General features: G+C 46.2%; 1 protein-coding gene across 1 annotated transcript in view; it reads left to right on the forward strand.

The window, feature by feature from the left end:
* LRRC24 (leucine rich repeat containing 24) overlaps positions 1 to 25,160 on the forward strand; it is a 132,922-nt gene that overhangs the window by 80,598 nt on the left and 27,164 nt on the right. The gene's annotated exons all lie outside the window — the stretch shown is intronic.

Consider the following 25,160-nt stretch of genomic DNA (forward strand, 5'->3'; position numbering starts at 1 on the left):
TGTAAAGGCACCTGGAGCATACTTGCAGGTATGACTGTGTTAGATGGGCTCTGGGGCTCTGTTGCCACCTGGAACTGTGCTACACTGGATTATCGGACATGTGTCCACTCATGTTCCACCCCTGAGGCACTTTGGTATTACAGAAAGACCACAGACATCTTGTGCGGCCACCTCCCTAATGTGGATTGCTCCAAAGCATAATGTGCTCCGCCAGCATGATCACGGAGTAGTTCCCTCATTTGCATGGGGGTGTGGCCTTATGCAAATGATAGAACGCTTTAGTGCTGCACCATAATATACCCTGGTGCCATGGCAAAGGTGTTTGGAAGCACATTGATTGTGCGCCCCAAAGAGGTGGTCACAGTGTGTCCCCCTGCAGCGACACTTGGGGAGGGACACGTATGGGTCATATAGGTACCCATCCGACGCGGGTGCTGTCACACACTGCAGTCGCCTGCTTGGGGGGGAGGGGGGGAATGCCCCCTCCTAAAAACGAGTAGGTATAAGTTGCAAGTGAAAGACCTGTCACTCACCAGGCACACATAAGTGAGTGTGCTCCGCGGCACGTACATAGAAAGCGCGCTCAGTATGTTTTTCTTAGGTTGAGTTAGTGCGCATTTGCTACTGGGCCGCTACATTTTTTTAAAACGCGCTGTTGGACACATTTGATTTTTTATTATTTGTATTTACTCTCTGAGTGGCTTCCTCCATTTTGAAACGAGGCAGCTGTATCGTCATGGGGCATGCGTACGTCATCCCGCATTTCAGTTCTTTTTATTTGGTTTATTTTCGCCATCGTTGCACAGCATTCGCAATAACCATAAGCAAAGCCAGTAGGTCGAAAAGGTGAGACCTATTGGCTTTGACAGTCCTTGTTTCATATGTGTCTTTGCTGTCAACTTGGGCCATTATTTGTCACTGCATTAAAAGCTGTTATTAATCTAAGCAGAGGGCATTTACACCCATTTGTTTTTAATACATAAGCCTATTCACAGTTTATTTGAAAAACATGCATTTCATAAGGTTAACCATGTAGTATGGTTCTGTTTTGCCATTAATGGCGACCTTTAGGGCTTGGTGGTTTGTAAATGAAATCAGAACCCATTGATAGTAATATAAGAAGATATTACATATTACCTGTTAAATATTGTCTTATATTGAATGTTTATTTAGAAGCAGTTGGCATGAAAAATCTTTTTTCAGATGAAGGGGTGTTTATTTAAAATGACATCAAAAATAGTGGGATATGTTCGTTGAGTCTGGTAACAAGAGGAACATTTTTTAAATTACGTAGCTAAGAAGCCACATTTTTAGTAAAAAGATGTTTGTTCCTAAACATGTTTGTTCAGCTAAGAATGGATCGATTGCTGATGGGATTTTCAGGTTCTGTTTACCTCTCATGGAGAGGCAGGTGATGAAATAAGGGGTAATGGAGGGCTGTCAGGCTCAGAGATGATCTAGCTTACAGGGAGGAGTCTAGGCTCGCCATCTGAATAAAACCTTTTTTTAAAGGAAGTAAAATCCTATCCCAGTCAATTGCGTTTTGAAACATCCTGTCTTAGTACAATAAAGGCAGCCAAACACCTTTCAAGAATATATGATCTAACTTTAATAAATCTCCATTTAGAACCCAAATAAATACGTAGTAATTTGTCGTGGTCTGTCTCTTTCATGTTGTCTCGGGTAACAAAGGTTATGATTCTCTCAGGTGTGCAATGACATTCCCTTAATGCCCCCTTTTCACTCTCCCGCATATGGCGAGTGGGTTCACCCCGCACCCTGGCTATGAACAAGGCCATTGGCGGGGTCGAAGGAGCGCTGGATGTAGGGTAACGAGGCAAGGCACTGCTAGGGGGGTGTAACGTCCTATGGAAGCAAGGCCTGAGGCAGGGGTGTCCAACCTAGGTCCAGAAGGGCAAGACCCATGCAAGGAGGGTGTAACGTCCTATGAAAGCAAGGCCTGAGGCAGGGGTGTCCAACCTAGGTCCAGGAGGACAGGACCCATACAAGGAGGGTGTAACGTCCTATGGAAGCAAGGCCTGAGGCAGGGGTGTCCAACCTAGGTCCAGAAGAGCAAGACCCATGCAAGGAGGGTGTAACGTCCTATGAAAGCAAGGCCTGAGGCAGGGGTGTCCAACCTAGGTCCAGGAGGACAGGACCCATGCAAGGAGGGTGTAACGTCCTATGAAAGCAAGGCCTGAGGCAGGGTGTCCAACCTAGGTGCTTGAGGACAGGACCCATGCAAGGAGGGTGTAACGTCCTATGAAAGCAAGGCCTGAGGCAGGGGTGTCCAACCTAGGGCCAGGAGGACTTGAAGACTTCGGGCCTGATTTAGAGTTTGATGGACAAGTTACTCTGTCACAAACATAGGATGAAATGGAATAATAATACAGGAGGAGGGGCCATCACACGCTGTAATAGGAGGAAGCGTGAGGTAGAGAGATGGCCAGTAAAAATGTTCCCTTAGTGAAGTCGCCTGGAAGGGAACTCAGCACACAAAGGAGGGACATTTCACAAAATGCACCAATTCAAATGAAACATTCTAGATAAGCACAACAGAGATTGAATTGCAAGAGTGGGCGTGGGTAAAAGCACACAGAGAGATTACGCGCGCGGCCCTAAAAATGAAATGTATTTTTACACAGTGAATAATATGTGTTAATTACATTACGGCTTGACACTGATTGTGCATCGGAACACATAAAAGCATGCCTGCCACTCCACAAAAAACCGGGACATGAGTTTAGATCAGAGCAATTTGTCGGTGCAGACCATGAAAAGCCGGGACAGTCCTGGCAAAACCGGGACGCCTGGTCACCATGGCCCTTGGGCAGCCACAGTAGAAAGTGTGAGTGGCAGTCAGCGTCGCTCCGTCTGGATAGGTCGCAGCTGGCTACCCTTTGTTCTAGCACCCCTCACTAGCGCCTAGAGACACAAGGTTCAGCCGAGGCGCACTGTCACCCGGTTCCTATCCTGGTTTGAAAGGCACCTTGTAAGGAACGCAAAGTCTCCCGTCTCCGCCTTTCACTGGCAGCCTTGAAACGATGTTTATTTGACCCAATGTACTGTTCCTGCCCCGGGAATCCGGGCCTCAGACGTGCTCTTGGCAGCAAAGGAAGCAGGGGACCTCGAGCGAGAAGCAGAGAGAGAGGCAGAGAGAGAGAGAGAGAAAGAGAGGCAGAGAGAGAGGCAGAGAGTGAGCGAGAGAGAAGCAGAGAGAGAGAGAGAGAGAGGCAGAGAGAGAGTGAGTGAGCGACGCAGAGTGAGAGAGGCAGAGAGAGAGGGAGAGAGGCAGAGAGAGAGAAAGAGAGGCAGAGAGAGAGAGAGGCAGAGAAAGCGAGAGGCAGAGAGAGAGAGAGGCAGAGAGAGCGAGCGGCAGAGAGAGAGTGAGTGAGCGACGCAGAGTGAGAGAGGCAGAGAGAGAGGGAGAGAGGCAGAGAGAGAGAAAGAGAGGCAGAGAGAGAGAGAGGCAGAGAAAGCGAGAGGCAGAGAGAGAGAGAGAGAGGCAGAGAGAGCGAGCGGCAGAGAGAGAGTGAGTGAGCGACGCAGAGTGAGAGAGGCAGAGAGAGAGGCAGAGAGAGAGTGAGCGAGGCAGAGAGAGAGAGAGACAGAGAGAGAGGCAGAGAAAGAGTGAGTGAGTGACGCAGAGTGAGAGAGGCAGAGAGAGAGAGGCAGAGAGAGAGTGAGCGAGGCAGAGAGAGAATGAGCGCGGCAGACAGAGAGAGAGTGAGCGAGGCAGAGAGAGAGTCAGAGAGAGAATGAACGAGGCAGAGAGAGAGTGAGCGAAGCAGAGAGAGAGAGTGAGTGAGGCAGAGAGATATAGAGTGAGCGAGGCAGAGAGAGAGTGAGTGAGGGATGCAGAGTGAGAGAGGCAGAGTGAGTGAGAGAGAGGGAGAGAGAGTGAGTGAGGCAGAGAGAGAGTGTGAGTGAGGCAGAGAGAGAGAGTGAGCGAGACAGAGAAAGCAAGAGGCAGAGAGAAAGAGAGAGTGAGAGGCAGAGAGAGAGGCATATAGTGAATGAGAGAGAGAGGGGCAGAGAGAGTGAGAGATAGGCAGCGAGAGTGAGCGAGGCAGAGAGTGAGAGGCAGAGAGTGAATGAGAGAGGCAGAGAGAGTGAGCGAGGCAGAGAGTGATAGGCAGAGAGAGAGTGAGGTAGAGAGAGAGAGTGAGCGAGACAGAGAAAGCGAAAGGCAGGGAGAGCGAGAGAGAGAGGCAGAAAGAAAGAGAGAGGCAGAGAGAGATAGGCAAAGAGAGAGAGAGAGTGAGGCAGAGAGGGAGAGCAAGGCAGAGAGAAAGAGGCAGTGAGAGAAAGAGAGAGGCAAAGAGAGAAAGTGTGTGAGAGAGAGAGCAAGGCATCGAGAAAGAGGCAGAGAGAGGGAGGCAGAGAGAGCAAGAGTGGATGGGGCAGAGAGAGAGCGAGAGAGAGAGGCTGAGAGAGTGAGAGAGAAAGTGAGAGAGAGAGAGAGGCAGATAGAGAGATAGACAGAGAGAGAGAGAGAGGCAGAGAGAGAGACAGAGAGAGAGGCAGAGAGAGAGGCAGAGGGAGAGAGAGAGTGAGGCAGAGAGGGAGAGCAAGGCAGAGAGAAAGAGGCAGTGAGAGAAAGAGAGAGGCAAAGAGAGAAAGTGTGTGAGAGAGAGAGCAGAGAGAGGGAGGCAGAGAGAGCAAGAGTGGATGGGGCAGAGAGAGAGCGAGAGAGAGAGGCTGAGAGAGTGAGAGAGAAAGTGAGAGAGAGAGAGAGGCAGATAGAGAGATAGACAGAGAGAGAGAGAGAGAGAGAGAGGCAGAGAGAGAGACAGAGAGAGAGAGAGAGAGGCAGAGAGAGAGGCAGAGGGAGAGAGAGGCAGAGAGAGAGAGAGAGAGAGAGGCAGAGAGAGAGAGAGGCAGAGAGAGAAAGTGAGAGAGAGAGGCAGAGAGAGAAAGTGAGTGAGAGAGAGAGAGTGAGGCCGCTGTTTTAAAACCAGTGGGTCCGTTCTCCGCCTCTCCGGTCCTCACCTCTCGCTGTGAGGGCTGCTCGAGCACCAAGGCCTCTTTAATCTTTTCTTTCGTTTTTTTCTAAACTCCGAGCGCATCATATGAATATTTCATCACCAGATACATTCAAAGCAGCATTTACTCGACGTTTAAATCGAAGCGCAATTAGGAAAACTGCGTAAAAATCAATGTTTTTTTAATGTTCCCTAAACAGTGTTTTTTTTTAATGCCACGAGTTGTAAACGGGGGACCCACGTTTAACCCTTAAAGATAGGGCGCTTTGAGCCGCTGACTCCGTGCTGTCTGTCCATTCATTGCTTAATTACTTAAAAAAAACAAAAAAAAACGTAAGTGTTAGGTCCCTTCTAGGGAGACCACACCACCCATTGGCACTGCCAGCGCTGTCATTGACAATATCCACACGACTACCAATCATCACACTCGACAGTCGTGAAAATTCAGACTGTAACAGGCTCCCAAAGCTATAAAAAAATAGCTTGCGAAGCAGCTATTATTCATTTTTAATGTATAGTGACTTAATAAAAACTGGTGTTCTGCTCATCTCAAAATTAGACCAACAGCGCCACCAAGTGGTGGACCTTCATTAGAGCCAGTGGTGACAATTAAGTGCTGGTGCCGAGCACTGGAAACCACTGGCTCAAATTAAGCACTGGCTGTGTGCCAGAATATAATCACAGTGCTATTTTGAGGTTTTCTTTATTTTCTTTTAAACGTGATACTTACAATTATGAAATGGGAAAAAAGCAAAACAATACAAGTACTAGAATCCAAATGGACACCTGGACTATGAGAGGTTCGACCATAAAATTGGACAGCTTGATATGTGTGGTTTTCTGCTGTGACCCTCAAAATGATTGATCCTGCTTTTGTCCTTCAGTATTGGAAAGTGAACCTGAACCGGCATTTCACGTCACCAGCCCCCAATAACAATAGGGGACCTAAATAGTCCCTTGAGATGCCAATCTCACTTATAGAATGCAGGTCTCGCGCATTGGGCTCAGATTTACGAAAAATGTGTACAGTGCTCTTTGAATCTGCATCCCTCAGTCGTACGAAGTGTGAAAAAAAAAGTGCCTCGCCATAATTACGAGAAGATGGGTGCGGATGATCTAATTGGTGTTTTTAGAAAAAAACACATTTTGTGACGCTAAGCATCGCATCACAGCAAGTAAGAGTGAATGGTATCTTACATGAGATTTGTACTCAGTGGACACCCTGAGGTGGAAGTTCTACACATTCCCCCCCAGGTAAATCACATGTATAATTGTGAGTACATTTCGCATTGAGTCGAGGATAATCACACAATTGTTCTTGTGCCCATTGCTAGCCCCTGCTTTCTTTTAGCACTATGGTTTTATGCAAAACCAGGCCAGGCTATGTTAGCAGCGTTGGGGTAATTGCACTGTTCCTGCCCCGCTACGCCCCCATGCATACATTTACAGGTGTTTGGCAATATGCAGCAGCGCCTGAGTCAACTTTTAAACTTTCAAACACAGGGGTTTGATTGCAAATGGTGGTTGACTCTGGATTTGCACTGCTTTCCATCTTAAGAGTGCTGGCCAAACCCTGTTAGTAAATCTGAGCCTCAAGTCTCACTCGTTGGGTGCACGTCTCATTCCTTGGAGCTGAGATGTGGCCTGTTACCCAATGTATGCTTTATATCTGGCTACCAAGGCTTGATGTGAGCCTCACACCTTTGGTGCTCATTAATGGAGTATTACCAATGTACAATTCTGGGCCTTGGTGCTCAAGTACTAGGCTTAACTCACTGGATGCAAGATGCACTCATTTGATGCATGTTTTTGTCTTCAATACTGTGTCCCATCGAGCAGGTGGTTTGCTATTCAGGGGCGCGCCATCTTGTTTACACTGGCAGTCCTACATATCCAAGCACCAAGGTGTGGACTATTGAATATCAACACCAACAATATGGTGGTGCAGGAACACCTAACTCCTGGGGTGTTACGCCAAATGATGGCCACGTGCAGATTGTGAAGAGGGGCTCCTGAGTCTCCCATATCTCACATAAATTAATTGACCTTAGGCTCAGTGGGGGCCCCTTGAAGATTTGGCGGTCCCTGGAGTATTGGGGACCCACCTCCACTGCAGGGGTCTGCGTCACCAAGGTGTGAGGCTCGCGTCTAAGCTTGGTACTCAGATACTAAGCGTACATTGGCCTCACTCTACATATAAATGCTTACGTGGTACATGTATCTTCAAGGTACATACACATGGAGTTAGAATAGTAAAACTGTACTTTCCTAATGCACTTACCTTTCTATTTTTTGTCCCCTGTGCTCTTGCATTACAGTATTGTTGGTATTGCTATTCAGTAGTATGATCTTGCAAGTTTCACATCTTGGCTCTGGGATACTCAAGCTCACTGTAAGCGAGCCGCATGCCATGGTGATTACATGTGGAGCATTATCAATAAATCATATGCATGGCACTCAGATACCAAGTCTCACTCAATGGATGTGAGTCTCACTCAATGGATGCCTTTCTCACACTTTGGAGCAGAGATATGGCTTATTACTCAATGCATAGTATTTGAGAATCAAGGCTTCATGCGAGCCTCACACATTGGTGTTTGCGCGCTATGTGTCGCCTAATGCTTGTGAGCCACACACGTTGGTGCTCCGGCGCCTCTTGTCGCCAAATACGTGCACGCCTCCACCTTGGTGCTCAGGTACCTAGTGCTGGCCCCTGCTGTCTCACACCTTGGTGCTGTCTCACACCTTGGTGCTCAGGTACCTAGTGCTGGCCCCTGCTGTCTCGCTCCTTGGTGCTGTCTCACACCTTGGTGCTCAGGTACCTAGTGCTGGCCCCTGCTGTCTCACACCTTGGTGCTGTCTCACACCTTGGTGCTCAGGTACCTAGTGTTGGCCCCTGCTGGCTCACACCTTGGTGCTCAGGTACCCAGTGTTGGCCCCTGCTGTCTCACACCTTGGTGCTCAGGTACCTAGTGATGGCCCCTGCTTTCTCACACCTTGTTGCTCAGGCCCCTGCTTTCTCACACCTTGGTGCCCAGGTACCTAGTGCTGGCCCCTGCTGGCTCACACTTTGGTGCTCAGGTACCTAGTGTTGGCTCCTGCTGTCTCACACTTTGGTGCTCAGGTACCTAGTGGTGGACCCTGCTGTCTCACACCTTGGTGCTCAGGTACCTAGTGTTGGCCCCTGCTGTCTCACATCTTGGTGTTCAGGTACCAAGTGCTGGCCCCTGCTGTCTCACACCTTGGCGCTGGCTCACACCTTGTTGCTCAGGTACCTAGTGCTGGCCCCAGCTGTCACACCTCGGTGCTCAGATACCCAGTGTTGGCCCCTGCTGGCTCACACCTTGGTGCTCAGGTACCTAGTGCTGGCCCCTGCTGTCTCACACCTTGGTGCTCAGGTACCTAGTGTTGGCCCCTGCTGTCTCACACCTTGGTGCTCTGGTACCTAGTGTTGGCTCCTGCTGTCTCACACCTTGGTGCTCAGGTGCCTAGTGTTGGCTTCTGCTGTCTCACACTTTGGTGCTCAGGTACCTAGTGTTGGCCCCTGCTGTCTCACACCTTGGTGCTCAGGTACCTAGTGTTGGCCCCTGCTGTCTCACACCTTGGTGCTCAGGTACCTAGTGCTGGCCCCTGCTGTCTCGCTCCTTGGTGCTCAGGTACCTAGTGCTGGCCCCTGCTGTCTCGCTCCTTGGTGCTGTCTCACACCTTGGTGCTCAGGTACCTAGTGTTGTCCCTGCTGTCTCGCTCCATGGTGCTCAGGTACCTAGTGTTGTCCCTGCTGTCTCGCTCCTTGGTGCTGTCTCACACCTTGGTGCTCAGGTACCCAGATAGCAGTTTTGGTCCCTGCTTGCGAGTCTCACACCTTGATGCCCAACCTTGGCCAGTCTCAGCCCAGTGTTTTGCTTCTTCCAGTGCTAATGTTTGTTTATCCAAAACCCTACATCTCGCTCCTGTGGTGATAAAGGTCTCTGGCAGCAAGGCTGTGTGTGAATTCTGCAAGCCTAACAAGAGATGGCTTAATGACTTTGCTTTCAAAAACCTGCAAAAGCTGTTTGTGCTTTAAAAAAACACTCGAGGCGTGAACTGAATATGCTGCACTTAAGCTGCAGGTGGCATAGTTTCCTTGAGAGGGACCAAGTGTGATCACATCTCGCTTCTGAAGTAGTAAAGCTATGCGCCTTACTGCACCCACGTACCCCAGGGGTCCCCAACCTCCACAGAACACCACATTCATTAGTGCTCCATACGTCAGCCATAAACAGTTTTTAATAGAACTTATGTCTTTTTAACACCATTACTGTTTTATATCTTTTTTTTTTGCCTTTACAGCTTGCGTTCGTTTTAAGTCTTTTCAAAAACAAGCTGCCTGGGCCTTTATTTCTGAACTGCAGCAAGGGTATTTTAGGTCTCGCATGAGACAGCATGTGCGTTTGCTTGAAAGACATTTTATTTACTTACAAGGGGCTTAGCGCCCCCCATTCTTACCATTATTTGGCTTCATCTTCTCTCTCATTTCCTTGCTTCTCTTTTGTGAGTGTGTGCCGGCTTCACTTCCTCTTCATGTATTTGTCCCACCCATGGAGCATAGACCAAGTACTGCTTCCTTACCCACTACCTTTCCACTGCTCAGACTTTCAGAGCTACATTTTTGTTTTAGTTGCAGCACTCCATAAGAGTGCATGTGTTTGTAGGCCATCTCTCCCTGCTGTCCTACTCCGGTGCTTGCTCTCTCCCACCCTGCATTGTTGCTTTTCCGTGTTGCATTTCTAAAAAGACAAAGCACATTTGTAACTAAAACCATTAACATGCATGTTACACACAGACATATAATCGCTCATCTCATTACATTACTGAGTTTGTAAGGTGTGGTGAAGGTGCAGCCAAGATTCATGAAACAAGCAAAAGTCATAAGCTTGTACACATCACTACAATTTTGCAAGAACATCCCCACCCTTCTTTGGGAAAAGTGGGATGCTCCACATGAATAATAATTTCCATGAGGTGAAACCCTTAAAGGTACAGCTTCAGGTTTTTGTCTCCTGTACTCATCTGCATGTGAATGGACATTTGGCATTAGCCGTACTCCTGTAAACTTACGAATGCCATGTATGTCAGGGCTATGCCCTTGGAATGTTTGCAAATTTGGAACTGAGAACATATTCTCAGTGTAGTACAAAGACACAAGGAAACGTAGAGGTGGACATTTCTGACTTTTTGAAACAAGTCTTCGTCGGGGCACATGGTGCGGAGCGAGCGTACAGCTCAGCCTAATCTTTCTTGTGTCCAAGAAAATAAACTGGATGTTTCCCACCGCAGCACTGATCGTGGTTCCTCTTAGTGCTGCTTTTAATGAGTCCCACAGGATCTTGGAAGAAGAACAGGGATGGTGATTTTAATTCAGAAATTGGGTGATGGACTTCGTTATCCTGTTCAAGAAGTCCTCATCCTGCAGTGATCCTGCATTCAACGTCAAACTCTTGGAGGGGGGTGCACATCTTCCCTAACCCATGTGTCATACATGCAAGCATGACCAAATCAGAGTATCGGTTCACACATTGCTTTGTTATGCGAGTGATCAATGTGCTCTGCCAAGAAGGATCTCATTTGTTTTCTAGGAGCTATAGTGAGGATAGGAGAAGAATTTAAATTGTCATCTGGATGGCGCATCCTTCTGACGTCTTATTCCTCTTAAAGCTGCAAAAATATCATTACTATTTTACGTATACCGAGTTTTACTATATACTTTACATAACCAAGTAGATGATGCCTACTCTGATTTCAGTCTTTTTTTTAATTAATAATGCTAATTGAGATACTGTAGCAGCACTTCATAGGGAAGTTTCTTTAATAGAACATAACTTTACCGTTCTGATTTTAGTTTTGTGTTCCATTTTTATTGTTTATTGACAGTTTTCATTATGTTAACCTCATAAAAATCCGGTACAGCATCTTGAAAGGGAAAAAGAAAAGAAAACAAATCGCAAATCTTGAGGTACACATATATCCGCGACTTGAGTAGGTTTATATTGACCAACCAGGTCTGGGTGGCTTTGACGGGCGGACTGGATCCCTGTGATCAGACCTAGGGGAGAGGACGTGGGATATCCTCCTGGGAGGTGCTTTTGGATCCTTCCACCGGTTTGTGCTCTCACAAGTGCCTCCTTTTGATACAGTACATGGCCGCGCTCTGGCTTTTGGCAGCCGCTCACTGCTGCATTGTAATAAGCTCTCATTTTTAGACCACTCATTCAGCAGTGTCAATCTTCAGGCGCGCTGCCCGACAGCAAATTCACTGCAAGCGGGCTCGTCGTACATACAAATGAGCCCACATGCACAGCCAAGGTAATGTATGATCTAGCAAACTGGTAATACCAAACACGCACGTGAACATGCCTCCCTGGTCTCTGCCTCCCTTGCGTAAGCAATTTTACCACTATCATGCAGCTAACAATTCAGGTCTATGCTTGTTGACGGGCCAAATAGTAAATTTAAGTGAAAATTCTCTTGGATATCAGAAGTATGTGCTTAGTTCACACAGGAATTAATTATATGTAAATGTTTATCACACGTATTAATTGTCGATAGCATAAAAATGCAACAGGATAGTCCTACTCAGTGTGGCAAGGAGATGAGCCCTGTTTCCGATTTCTTATTTATTTGCTAACAATAACTTTGATTAGAAGAATTACAAGGAGGCAGAGGGGGACACAGGTCAGCCATTGCTGTTACTGGAGATTGGAGAAAGTCTACAAATTCTTTGGAGACTAGCCAGGCCATGACCTTTAACATAAAAATGTAACTAGGGTGGAATGTTACATAGGTTGGGAGCTCCTCTGACTGCTAATGAAAGTCCTGGGTGATGGGACAAACAGGCAGGTTGTACTCGCTTGCGTACCTCCTGATCTTAGAAGGTAACATGGCTGACATGGCTCTCTGAGGTAAATTCCAACCAGTCATTGGGCAAAACCGCAGAAAGAGTGCCACTGGAATTGCATAATTACGTGGCTGCTGCTGTTTTCTGCATAGTAATGGATTCACCATACTTGCCACATTGTGAGCTACCTCCTGCATTGTTTGCAGTTGAGAACAATGGTACATGAGGTGTCGTCTGAGACAACTAGACCTAATCATTATTGTGTCATCAGCAGTCAAGTCAAGTTAAGTCAATATGCAAATTATGCAGACTATGCAATTTGGAATACGATATGGTTTTCTATATGTTGTGTATGTGTCAAGGCCTTGTAGATGTGATCTGATTTACCCTAACATCTTTGGAAAGGTATCAGCTCTAATAACAGTGGTAGAGCAGTGCGTTTCTTTTATTATCTAAAAAACACAATCGCACGCGGATGGATTTGTATTTCTGGCACTCAAGATATTAAAGCACGTGGCTCTTCAAAATTGTTAAATATGTTGCTTTTATCTTATCTTTTACTAATGCTTATTTTAAATTCTATGCACCAGCTTCACTGAGATTTTTTAACGACCCTTAAATTGTGTTTTATTTTATATTGTAAATATTTGTTTATTTTTTAACTGAAATGGCTATTTTTTTTTTGTTATTTTATATTTGTGTGAAAGTGTTTAAAAACATAAATAAAATAATAAAAATAACAAAAAGTTGTGAGTTGGCTTTGTCAATGGCCAAGTGTAGGGGTCCCAAAGTTGTTTGTTTGCCTTCGGATTTTTAGTAGTATTGTGAATTTGCCATTTGTGCAAAATAAGTCACATTTCAAATAGCAAGATGATACAGCCTCAGCATGAGCAGCGTAATTTGTCATTCTTTGCTGCATCATTTATTCAACACATGCACATAATTTGGTCCTCAATTGCTGCGTAATTTCAGTAGGCCTGAGTATGCTTGGCTCTATGTACCATCAGTAATCCCGATACTGGCCTCGCTTTCCACCAGCCTAAACGCCTCAGTGGACAATCCCACCACTATTGCTACTTGCAGAGAGGGAAGTGGATCAGTCTGCTTGAAAAAGAGGCCTTGCATAGCCTGACTGGCGTCAGATGTGCAATTATTCAGTTGTGTGCCAGCCCGACTGTTAAACCTGTACCCAGAAGCGGAACACTGATCCTTGATGACATTAGGTCATCTTGTGACGTAACATACTCATGACCACCAGGACACACGGCCACCCTGACTCTGCTGATCTCTAGCCCTGCCCTCATTATCTACCCTGCTACACTCCCTCCTGTCACAGGGCTCTTCCAGTGTTCTGCCCTACCATCATCCTCTGACATAAATTCCTCACTGCCACACTGTACTCTTGCCGTACTTACAAAGGCCCTTTTTAGGTCGAGCGCAGAGGCGCTTTGACCTGTTGTACGTCGTGTGGGCTTTTAACCACACCCACCGCACGCCCATCACTATCACTCGTTCATGCGCTTGCGTTTAAAAAATAATTTTTTATCATTGGTAAACACTTTTTGTTTGTCCCTTTTCTGGGGAGGTTTTGTTACCGCCTTGGCCATCGAGCCCATTACATGGATAATTGCCTGATTGACGATACGTTTGACTGCGAGCAAACTTCTTTTTCCTTTTATGCATGTCTTTCGCGATCCCACTCATGGCGGCCGTGGAGCTTTGAATCGGCTCGCTTATGTCAACTGTTTTCACTTTTCATTTTATGTGTCAAGAAAAGTGCAGTTAGGAATTTACAACTCCAATAGCTCTAACTCCGGCAGACCCATTGCAAATGCTTGTTTTGCTATCTTTCTGTCCTTTCTTTTAAGGACATTTGAAGAATAGGGCGTTTAATCGGCGCCCTCCTTCGCGGGCCCCACCAGCCCGTGCTAGGGATGGAAGGTGCGTCTGGTGACCGCGCGCTGCCGCTTTAAGAGGCAGAGGGGCGCGTGCGAGCGCGCGCAGTGGCGCGTGGCGTCTAATCTCCCGGGCTGTCAGGTTTCTGAGCCGGCTCCGCTGACACCGGGGAGCGCCGAGGAAAAGAGGAAAAATCCCATCAAGCGCGCTTCAGACCCCGAGAATAACTGGGCCTCTGCGGCGACGAGTGAAGTGACAGTTTATTTATAGAGAGGCCTCTCCAGCTAAACCCCCGGCGCGAGCACAGACGAGAGTCGACCCTCTCTGAAATCCCGCTCTCCAGAAGAGGGCTGAAGCTGTCACACGGGCGCCTCCGGGGCAGACGGTAGATACTTTCCCCAGTGAACTGAGCTTGCAAGCTAGATCTGACGAGAGACCGGTCAGGCCTTCCTCCCGCGGGTCAACAGAACGACCACCCATTCGGGCGACACTCCGGCCTCCTGTGATCCGTAAATGTGTGTAACTCACCAGAGCGTGCTGTGTGCTTCTTCCAGACTTCAGAGATCTAGCCCAGAGAAGATGTCACCAGTAAATTGTAACCAGGAAGGAGTAATATATCCATTTGTAATCAAAGCAACATAAATAAGAACTACAAACAAGCATTTGCAATGCTTGAGCTATTTCCATTGTAAATTCATAAGTGGAATTTTCTTGCCACATAAATTGGTCAACCCTGCCACATAATTTCGTCTTTTCCTGCCATAGAATTCCAGTGGTCCAGCATTTAACTAAAGCACTTCCATTTACCTGCCTCTATCTTAAAACAAATACAATTATCATAAAAAAAACCTTTATCAGAAATAAACTTTTGGCATTAGAGTGCAATGCTCAAACCCCCATAATAAAAATATCATTTGGGATGAATTGCATGGTAAAAGGAAAGAGGGAGCCAGGAATAAAGATGGAGAGGGAAAGTGGCGTAGTAACGGTGTCATGGACCTTGGAGTAAGAAAGGAAAATGGGTGACTGGAATTTTGGTAGGAAAACAGAACAGTAATTAGAGTTGAGCGAGGGCCGTAGGTCTCTCGGCCCCGGTGCCACTGCACCTGTTGCTGCCTCAGGAGAGAAAGCGGATGGGGCAGAAAAAGAGAAGTGAAAGGAATACAACAGACAACAGGAAGAAAGAGAAGGGGTCGTAAAGAAGGGAAAGAAAGCACGAGAAAATGGAAGCACAACTAAGAGAAGAAATTGAGCAAACATGTGAGACAAAAGAAAAAAAGGGAGGAAGCTAGTGAATGAAAGATAAAGAAAAAATAATGAAAGAAGTGTGAAAAGAAAAATGAACATTAGAGAAAAAAGGGAGATGGTGAGAGAAACAAGAAGCGAAAGAACCAGGGCATGGATGTACTGACACTTTTCCCAGAGACACAGAATGGGAAAACCACTTTGACACTTTGGTCCCGAAAAGTAAAAGAGGGATTTATAGTAAAAGGTGAACTGACTGATAAGGATAAGAAAAACCCCAGAGAAAGGAAGAAAGATCTGGAAAAAAAGGTGAAAGGGAGCATACCAAAAGGAAAGAGCAAATAAAAGACAAAGGAAGAATGAAGGGAAGAGAAAAAATAGTGAAAGAATGAACACCTGATGAAGAAAAAAGAGAGGAACAAAACAAGGAAAGAAATAACCACGTTTTTATGAGTTTGAAAGAAGAGGTAGCCAGAGGAAGAGGGAAATTAAAAAAAAAGGGAGAAGAGTAGAAATAAACAGTTCAAAGAAAGAGCCAAACTGTTAACATGCCGATTTTAAGAGCTGGAAAGAAAAAAGTGGGGGAGAAAGAAAACATTGGGAGTAAATGGAGTGAAGGAAAGAACGGAGTGAGATAGGTGAAACAGACCATTCCAAATAAAGATGGCAGCTAAGAATAGATTTAATTGGCTCCCCCATGTCCTCAAACAGAGGTCAGAGTGTGGAATAGAAGGGGACACTGCAGAACAGCAGGAGGTGCATTTGCAGAGTTGTATGTGAACCCCAATACAGCAATATTGGGGTGCTTCAGATCAGGATTGGGGGTATAGAAAGAGCTCTGTCCCGGCCCAGTGCTGGAATAACAGAAAGGCAGCGGGTGAAGAATGAGAAACGGAGCGCCGTGTAATTCCTGGTATTGGAATAATGGGGCATTGCAGGTGAGGTTTGAGGTGCACTGACAAAGTTGTATGCAGGCTGCAGTACTGGAATAGTAACGGCCCACAAGGTCAGAAGTGAGGTATATTAATGGAGCTATGTGTGGAACCTAGTATTGGCATGCCAGTGTTGCCGAGTGTTAGCCTGGAGGTGTCCTGGTGAAGATGTGAGTGGGGCCCAGTATGGGAGTGGCATTGCCTATGATCCACAGAAGCGAGGAGCCCTGAAGGGCGTGTGTGTGAGACCTAGTACTGAGAAGAAATGTGCAGTGAATGTTAGAATTGATGGATTCTGGCGGAGCTGCAGTGGTTCCCATCAACAGTGGCGCTGGATGTAGACTCTGGACGCACTGGCTGAGCTATGTTTTGCTCTTTTGGGTCCAGTATTGGCTTGGCATTGGGACTGAATATTAGAATTGAGTTGCTGTAATGGAACTGTATGTGAGTGGGGTCCCAGTATAGGAAAGGAAGTGACCTCGCCCGGGTAGCACTGAGGTGCACTGATGGAGTTGCGCCCGGGGTCCCAGTACTGGAACAGCAGAGTGTTCTCAGCGTAGGAACTGAGGTGCTCTGGCAGACAGCGTGTGGGGGTTCTGGCACGGCTGAGGGCCTTGGAGTGTGTGAACTGAGGTGCACTGATGGAGCTTTGCACAAGGTCCCTGTATTGGAACATCAGTGTGTACTGACTGTAAGAACTGAGGTGCTCTGGCAGACAGTGTGAGAGGGGTTCTGGCACGGCTGAGGGCTTGGAGTGTGTGAACTGAGGTGCACTGATGGCGCTGCGCCTGAGGTCCCAGTGCTGGAGCAGCAGAGTGTATTGACTGTGAGAACTGAGGTGCGGGCAGACAGTGTGTGGGGTTCCTGGCATGGCTGAGGGGCATGGAGTGTGTGAACTGAGGTGCACTGATGGAGCTGCGCCCGAGGTCCCAGTACTGGAATAGCAGACTGTACTTACTGCAAGAACTGAGGTGCGGGCAGACAGTGTGTGTGGGGTTCCTGGCACTGGCACAGCTGTGGGCTTTGAGTGTGTGAACTGAGGTGCACTGATGGAGCTGCGCCGGAGGTCCCAGTACTGGAGCAGCAGAGTGTACTGACTGCATGAATGGCACGGCTGAGGGCTTGGAGTGTGTGTGAACTGAGGTGCACTTATGGAGCTGTGCCCAAGGTACCTGTACTGGAGCAGCAGAATGTACTGATTGGAAGAACTGAGGTGTGTGGGGTTCCTGGCACAGCTGAGGGCTTTGAGTGTGTGAACTGAGGTGCACTGATGGAGGTGCGCCCAAAGTCCCTGTACTGGAGCAGCAGAGTACTAACTGTAAGAACTGTGGTGCTCTGGCAGATAGCATGTGTGGGGTTCCTGGCACTGGCACGGTTGAGGAAAGGCGCGGAAGTTAGGCAGCTGAGAGCGGGTGCAGAGAACCCACAAAGACCAAATGTGACCAAGATAACAGCCTGATTTATAGCCTTGTTTACAGCTAAGGTCAGAGCAAGAATGCTCTGCAAATGAAAAAGGAAGCTTCCCTGGACAGGATCAGGAGAAAATGTTTTAAAAAAAACCTACAGACTAGATAAACATTACCAAGCATAATTATACAGTAGTTGGCCCCTGCTCTCACACAGAAGAAGGCGGCACAAAGAGTCATGACCGACCACTACCAAGCAAGGATTTTTAAATGGCACTGAAACTAACAAATGAAAAAGCTGGAAGCCCACAGAAGAAGTATACTTAAAAGTATACAAGAGGTTGTACGCTTATGCTCGACCTAAGAATTAAAGATGCATCAAATGCCTAATTCAACAGGTGTCTTAAGTGAACACCACATACCTAGGCAGTAAGTGGCGTCATCACCACTGGGCCGTCACCGTATGTGGCATGTGGGTTACACTTGCACCACAGTGTGCGACTGAGGCTTATATTGTGTAGAGCAGTGGTTCTTAACTTGTGATCCGGGAACCCCTAAGGGTCTGTAAAGCCTACCCAGGCCGCCCACAACTAGATACAAAATAAAATAATATTAACAGATTAATGAAGTGTATATAAGTAAGAAAAACGTAACTCTAAAGATTTTCAAAAGTTCTGTAAATATGAAGGAATTTTATATTGGAAGCTAAAAATTATTGGCCTGATTTAGATATTGGCGGAGGGGTTACTTCGTCACAACGGTGACAGATATCCCATGCGCTGAAATGTAAATCCCATTATATCCAACGGGATATAGATTTCCGCGAACAGGATATCCGTCACCGTTGTGACTGAGTAACTCCTCCGCCAATATCTAAATCAGGCCCTAAGTTAGTATCTTCAGATTGATTTGTGGGAGCTACTAATCTCACTATATGCAGACGATGTAACATATCTCAGAAAACCGGCGGAGAGCTTAAACCCAGCACTAAGGGAGTTTATCAAGTTTGGACGTATGTCCGGTATCCAAATAAACTGGAGGAAATCACATATTTATCCACTAACCACAAACACTTCCAGGTTCAGTCCGGACTTCCCCTCACAATGGACTGACACGAATCTTCGATACCTGGGCATCGAGCTAACCCGAGACAGGGAAGAGCTTAAATTATGGAGTAGCGCTGGAAAATATGCAGTCAAATATCCTGAGCTGCCTATATCGATGGCTCGTCGTATCTCAGTAATGAAAATGGTCATACTTCCTAATTTACTCTACTTATTCCTAAATATTCTGTTCCCACCATCTGGACACTTTTTCAAATTGCTAAAAATGCAACTGATCAGGTTGGCATGGGCAGGTAAACAGCTGCGTTTGAAATGGGGAAATCCTCACTCAACCGTTTGCCAGAGGGGGGTTCGAAGCCCCAGACCTGAAACTCTACTTCAACTGCACGCAGGCGCCTTCCACGCATTTCTGGCACCGGCCTCTTCCATACATGCCACATCTGGCAGTGGAACAGGGTTACATGGCCCGACCCCCTGCTCCACATATCTGAGGCCTGACATGGGAATTACCTCCCCCCGGGACCCTATGGTGGCCTGTACGCAAAAGGCCTGTCTCAAATTAGTCAGCCGGACGGGAAGGAGTTCCTATATTCACCAGATATGCCACTTTTGAATCAGGGGGCCGTCCCAGTCACATGCGAAACCGTAGGTACAAAATTGCTGACAAAACACGGCATCCACACATGGGGCAACTTATATAAAGCGGGTCAATTGCGGGAACGGGATACACTCCTAACTGACAAGTTGAAGACCCCACTTGACAATTTTTTGTTTATCCGACTTAAGCGGAGCATTAGAGAGATTATGCCACACTTCCCATCAGAACCACCCAGGGTGAACACCTTTCACATAATGCTACCAGAAGACAGCCCACGAGACTAAGTGTCAAGACTTTACCAATCTATACAGCAAGAGCTGCCAATAACTTGGGGCAGAGCACGGGAGGGATGGAATGGGGAATTGCAGACCCCACTGTCGGATAAGCAAGGGGTATATTGCTGCCAACAGACTGGCAGGGTCGCAGTAAGCAGCAGATTGAGAATTATACACTAGAAATTCATACACAGGCTTTACTACACATCCAAAAGCCTCCATAAATATGGCCAGCGGCCCGCTGACAGATGTGCGCGGTGTAGGGCTGAGTGCGCAGGGTTTCTGCACCTGGCTTGGCTCTGTCAGACTAAGAAGTGTAAAAAAGGAAAAGCAAGGAAGCACTTCTTTTCAATCTACACACCCAGGATCTGAAGATTCGCCTCTTTAGAGAACACTACCTCGCAATGCATCAGCCGTCCACGACCCAGCCGCCTCTCCAATCACTGGTTGACTTTATGCTCTTCTTTGATTGTCTACAGCACTCCGCTTCATTTTGGTTAAGTTCACACTTTAGAAATACTTTATACATCCATATTCCGGTACACACAGCATTGTGTGCATCCTTGCATGTATTCTGTGTGCACAATGTTACAGTTTGTGTTCCACAGGAGAAAGGATTTAAGTAGCACAATCTTTGAGTTTTCCACTCTGGAACATCTCAGAATCCAAAGGTACAGTCTGATTGGTCAAGAGGGTCAAAGTAATGTAGGGATATTTAAAGGTGGCATTTTACAATATAAGTGCTACAAATTTCCAATTGGAATAGAATTCCACTCACAATATGTTGTTTGTAGGTCTGGCCTGAGTGCATCTGTCTGTCATACCCCTTGCCACTACTCTTCTAAGAACCAAATACGCATATACTGGGATTCACAGGAGTAAACAAGTTTTCACTTAATGCTACTGACTGCTTGGCTTGGTGTTTCATTGTGCCTCCTCCAAACTGTAAACATGTCGGTGCATAAGGTTCATTGTTCTCAGTATGCAGCAGTAACTATTTGGTTAACACAGAAGCCATCTTAAAAAGAACGTTTAGACCACCAGAGGCATCACCACACTACCATAACCACCAGCTTACCACCAACACAACCCTACCACAAACACCATCACCCTATGCTAAACACCATCCCCACCCAAACTACAGCCTAACACCTCCCCAACCACCACCCCCACAAACACAACCACCCTACAACCACAGTGACCCACTACCACCCAGCCACCAACACCACACTCCCACCCATTCTAAAAACCCTAACCACCTCCCTAATCATCAAACTACCCCAACCACCACCACCCTAACCAGCATACCACCACCTCTCCTACCACCATATTACCACCCTACCCCTAACATCACCATCCTAACCACAGCCACCACCAACCTAACACCACCACTCAACTTTAACTACTACCCCACCCCTAAGCACCTCCATAACCACCACAACCTTCACTACCCTACCCACCATTAACCTAACCACAACTACCACCTAACCCTCATCACCAAGACCTTAACCACAGCCATCATCAACCCTCATAACCACCACCCCTATACCAGCACCTTAACTACCACCACCCTAACAACAACCCTGCCACCACTCTGCTCACTACCACCCCCTACCAACACAATACCCACCACCCTAACCACTACCACCTCACCATAACCGCCACACCACCCTAAACACCACAACCATTCACTAGCTACCACCCTAACCTAAACACTTCACCCAACCACCCTCACCCTACCACTACCGCCCAACTACCATCACCACCCTCATCACTCTAACCACCACCACACCCCTACCCTAGCAACCACCATCTTACCTTAACCATAGCTACCAACTTAAACTCCATCACCCCACCCTGACCAACACCTTAACCGCTACCAACTTCACCACTAACTACCACCACCACTCCCTCAGAAACAAGTCATGTTTAAACAACAATTTTCCAGTCATTACTTGATTCTTGTTTTCATGGAAAGTCGTGGCTTACTTTTGTGTTTGTTTACTCTTGGATAACTTATTCTCGCCTGAAATTATGCTTCGAGGTATCCAGTAAAGCTAAGCCATAAAAAAAAGAAATATTGACAGATATCAATCTGTCTGCCTGTTCTATGGAAATGAACATTGAGAAGGAAGTCTATGGAAAGATGTTGCTGTGACCCTTAGGGCGAGTGCTTGCTGGGCAGATTCACATTTGCATAAACTTCATATCTGATTGCCTTGTTTATTTTAATTTGCTTTGCAGTGGAAATAATACAACATAATGCTCATTGCATTATGTGGCATGCCTTTAATAAAGGAACCTGCAAATGCATTCAGTCCTGCTTCGAAGACTGGTTGTGTGGGCTTTCCTTACTCTTGTGTTTGTCTCTCCCCTGGAGCATGACCTCATTAGTTGTGTCCTTCCACTGCTTGCTTTTCAGATAAGTCTTTTTACTTTTTTGTTAGTGCTCAGGAGAATGCATGTGTTTTCCAGCTGTCTCCCTCATGTACTTCTCTTTGCCCTCCCCCACTCTCCATGTTCCTCTGTCCTGTGAGTGTCTCCCCACACCCCTTCGTGTTGTGCTTGCCTTAGTGTGTTTCTGCCCCATGTCACGTTGCATTCGCTCTCGCCCGACTACTTCTGTTCCCGCGCGGTCCACATTGCGCTCTCTCGCCAGTGTTGTGCACTCCTCCCTGCGCCCTCTGTGTTGCTTCTGACCCCGTCCTTCGTGATCGAACTCCCAACAAGCACCCTCCATGTTGCTTTCACTCCCAACCTCCCCCTCCACCAACTTTTTGTTAACGTTTTGGTACTACCTTTTTAAAATTTACCAGTCCAACTTGAACCAGTAAATAAAAATGAAAGAAACACTGTTCATTTTGTTGGTGCCTGCATGTGTGGTGCACGTGCCTACATGTCACAGCCATAGCGGCTGCTTCATACTATTTTTCAGTTTCCATTGGCAAAGGCAATCGTTCCCAAAGGCAAGACTTATTGACTTTGCCAATTGTAGTTCATGATTATATGCACCATTGTGGTCGTTGTATGTTACTAGATGTATTTACCAGTATGGTTCTTCTGTGCGGTTTGTATGTGCCATTCGGGTATTTTTAAACAATAATCCATATAATATTTTGAAAATAATAATACTTTGGCCTTATTTTTACAAGTTATTTTTCACTGTAATTGCAATAAATTGCGGGTCCTTTTTTAACTTGGGACACTTAGCAACAGTTTGTGGTATTTCAGGCTTGGGCTGATCCCTGGCATTGGCAACGACAATAGGGCGGACTGTATTGTGCCATCTCAGGCAGACAGCATTGATCGCCCCTTGCAACCCAGCACATCCGGATGATAAACTAATCACCTCTGATGGCTCACCCAGGACACCATCAAACTGGAAACCAAAGTGCACAAACGCAAAAGCAAGCATATCCATCTCAGTTTATCACCCATGACCTGGCCACCCACCCTCTATCCATCAGTTTGCCCCAACCACTGTCAATTTTAGACAGAAGCTGATGACTCCCTGCTTTAAAGAACACTACATCATGACAAAGTGAAGGGATGGCCTACCTCCTCTCTCAGGACCCAGCTTCTGCTCAAATCACTGTCTGCTGCACATTTGCCTTTGACCCTCTACTGTTCACTGCTGCCTTTGGGTTGGTTTGTGCTCTACAGATACCACATATATTCAAATAGCATTTGTGCATGCTTGTGTTTTCACCCAGTTTCACATTAAAGAAAGTCCTACAGGCTTTAACAATGTAATTTTGTTTCTGCTGGTGTTTTGCTGTTTAGTACATTGAATAGGTTATAAAAAAAAATTGTTACATAATGGTGACTGGTGAACTTCGGATGGTTAGTTTTATGTATCGCTGTTCAGTCCGCAAACCGATCAGGCTTTTGGTTTGCAAAGCACAAATCAATTTAGTAAGTCTGGTTGGCCAAGGAAACTGTATTTCTTCCGCATAATTTCCATTGTTTGGAAACCATCCACAACCAATGGTGTGTCCACAAACCATTTGCAAACGGACATAATCACAGGGCCAAGGAATCATGAATTTGTTTTTGTGACTGCCATGCCACACAGTGAATCTGATCACAAGTAGTGACAAAAACCAGAGGGAATGCAGGAGGCACAGGAAGTGCACTTTAACCCCAGGAGAAGCATAAGAACCCACCAATGGCATGGAAGAGTCCCTTAAAAAAAACAGAACAGGGTTTGTGGACCTTAAAAGCATTACGGCAAGATTAGTCTTTAATTTTGGGAAATTTTGTAACTTCATTGGTTCACAAACTGAATGTAAACTGTTACATTTTAGAAATGATCTTCAAAACTGACCTCAAAGCTCTCCTCCTTCAAAGACACTTCCAAAGTTAATTCAAGCCCTCTGTTTTCAGAAGGAAGTCCTTCCATTATAGGATATTCTGTTCTCCATGCCTATAGAAGTGCCTTCCCAGGGTGTTTTTGTGTTTTGAGTGTCTGCCATTTAGTGCAGTATTTTACCTCTACCTGTATCTTGTACTCGTTTGTAACATGCACACGGCACCTTTCCTTTTCAACGTATCATTTGCTACCTCTTATATCTTGTTTGCTTTTGATACATGCACAACGGCCACCACTGCCTCATGTAACGTAACTATTGTTTTAGTGTTTTGAGTGTCTACCATTGATTGCAACTTTTTTTTACCTCTATTCGTACTTTATTTGCTCTTGTAACCTGCACACGTCACTTTTTCCTCTCATAACGTATTGTTTGCTACCTCGTTTATTTTTTGCTCTTGATACGTGCACAATTATCACGATTGCCTCTTGTAATGTAACGCTTGTTTTTGTAACAGGCTCACTTGTAATTCTTCTCCTCTTGTATCTTTACTTTGCCTATTGTGAAGCGCTCTGACACCTTCGGGTAAAGTCCGCGCTATATAAAAACGCATTAAATAAAAATAAAAAAAAATAAAAAAATAAAAACTTCAAAGGCCATTGTGCTCTGGACACTGAGCACAGGATGACTGAGTGTAAGTGGGTGAGAGCCGTGACTGGGTGCAGGGCTTGGCCGCATACAGCATGTGCTATGAAAACTCGGAGAAAATGCTCAGCCGGTTTAAATCATATCGAAAAAAATACAGAAAAAACATGGGAGAGTGTAGTTCTGTTCCCTGAAGAGTATTGTTTAAAGAAATTTCCAGAAAATGTAGAACACAGCGAAATTTCAATTGCTACATCGTAATTCGCGTAATTTTGTAATACGTTTCTTAAGCAAAATGTCTACAATCGTGCCATTACATCGCGTTGCATAATTACGCCATGTTTGTGGTGAAATGACTGCGTGGGAGCACAGAAACAATGCAAGGACCAGACCTCGAGCTGCCTTTTTCTGCGTAACGCATGTTTTGGTGCTATTTTGTTTTGCGTGGAATGGACCCTCCGTCCACAATGGACCCAAGAACACGTTTTGAACTGAAATATGGCGCTAAATTCCAGTTTTGGATTTAATATAATTTTGAGTGATTTTCCTGAAAAGTCAAGTAATTGCAAAATAGCAAATTATGCAAATTAACACATTTTCAAACATTAGCTGAAGAGAGACTTTGTTGGAGATTCAAAAAGTCCAAGTGTATCCGTAAGTATGGCAAGCTGCACAACCATAACACCCCCAAAACCTTGCTTGTGACCTATCACAAAGCATTGCAAATAGCCTCACTGATGGCAAGACTGGTTGCAGCACGTATCACCTCTTCCATTAAGTGAAAACAATATTTCTGTTGCCTTTTAAGCCCAAGTCAACCTACTCCCATTCTTTGCTGTAATTATTGGAGGGGTACGCTGTGCCATTCGCTCTGGTCTGCACCAGTCTGCGCTGCAGGCCAGATGCACAGAGGCGGTGCTGGTCTGATGC

The sequence above is a fragment of the Pleurodeles waltl genome, chromosome 2_2 (genome assembly GCF_031143425.1).
Source record: "Pleurodeles waltl isolate 20211129_DDA chromosome 2_2, aPleWal1.hap1.20221129, whole genome shotgun sequence".
NCBI classification, from domain to species: domain Eukaryota; kingdom Metazoa; phylum Chordata; class Amphibia; order Caudata; family Salamandridae; genus Pleurodeles; species Pleurodeles waltl.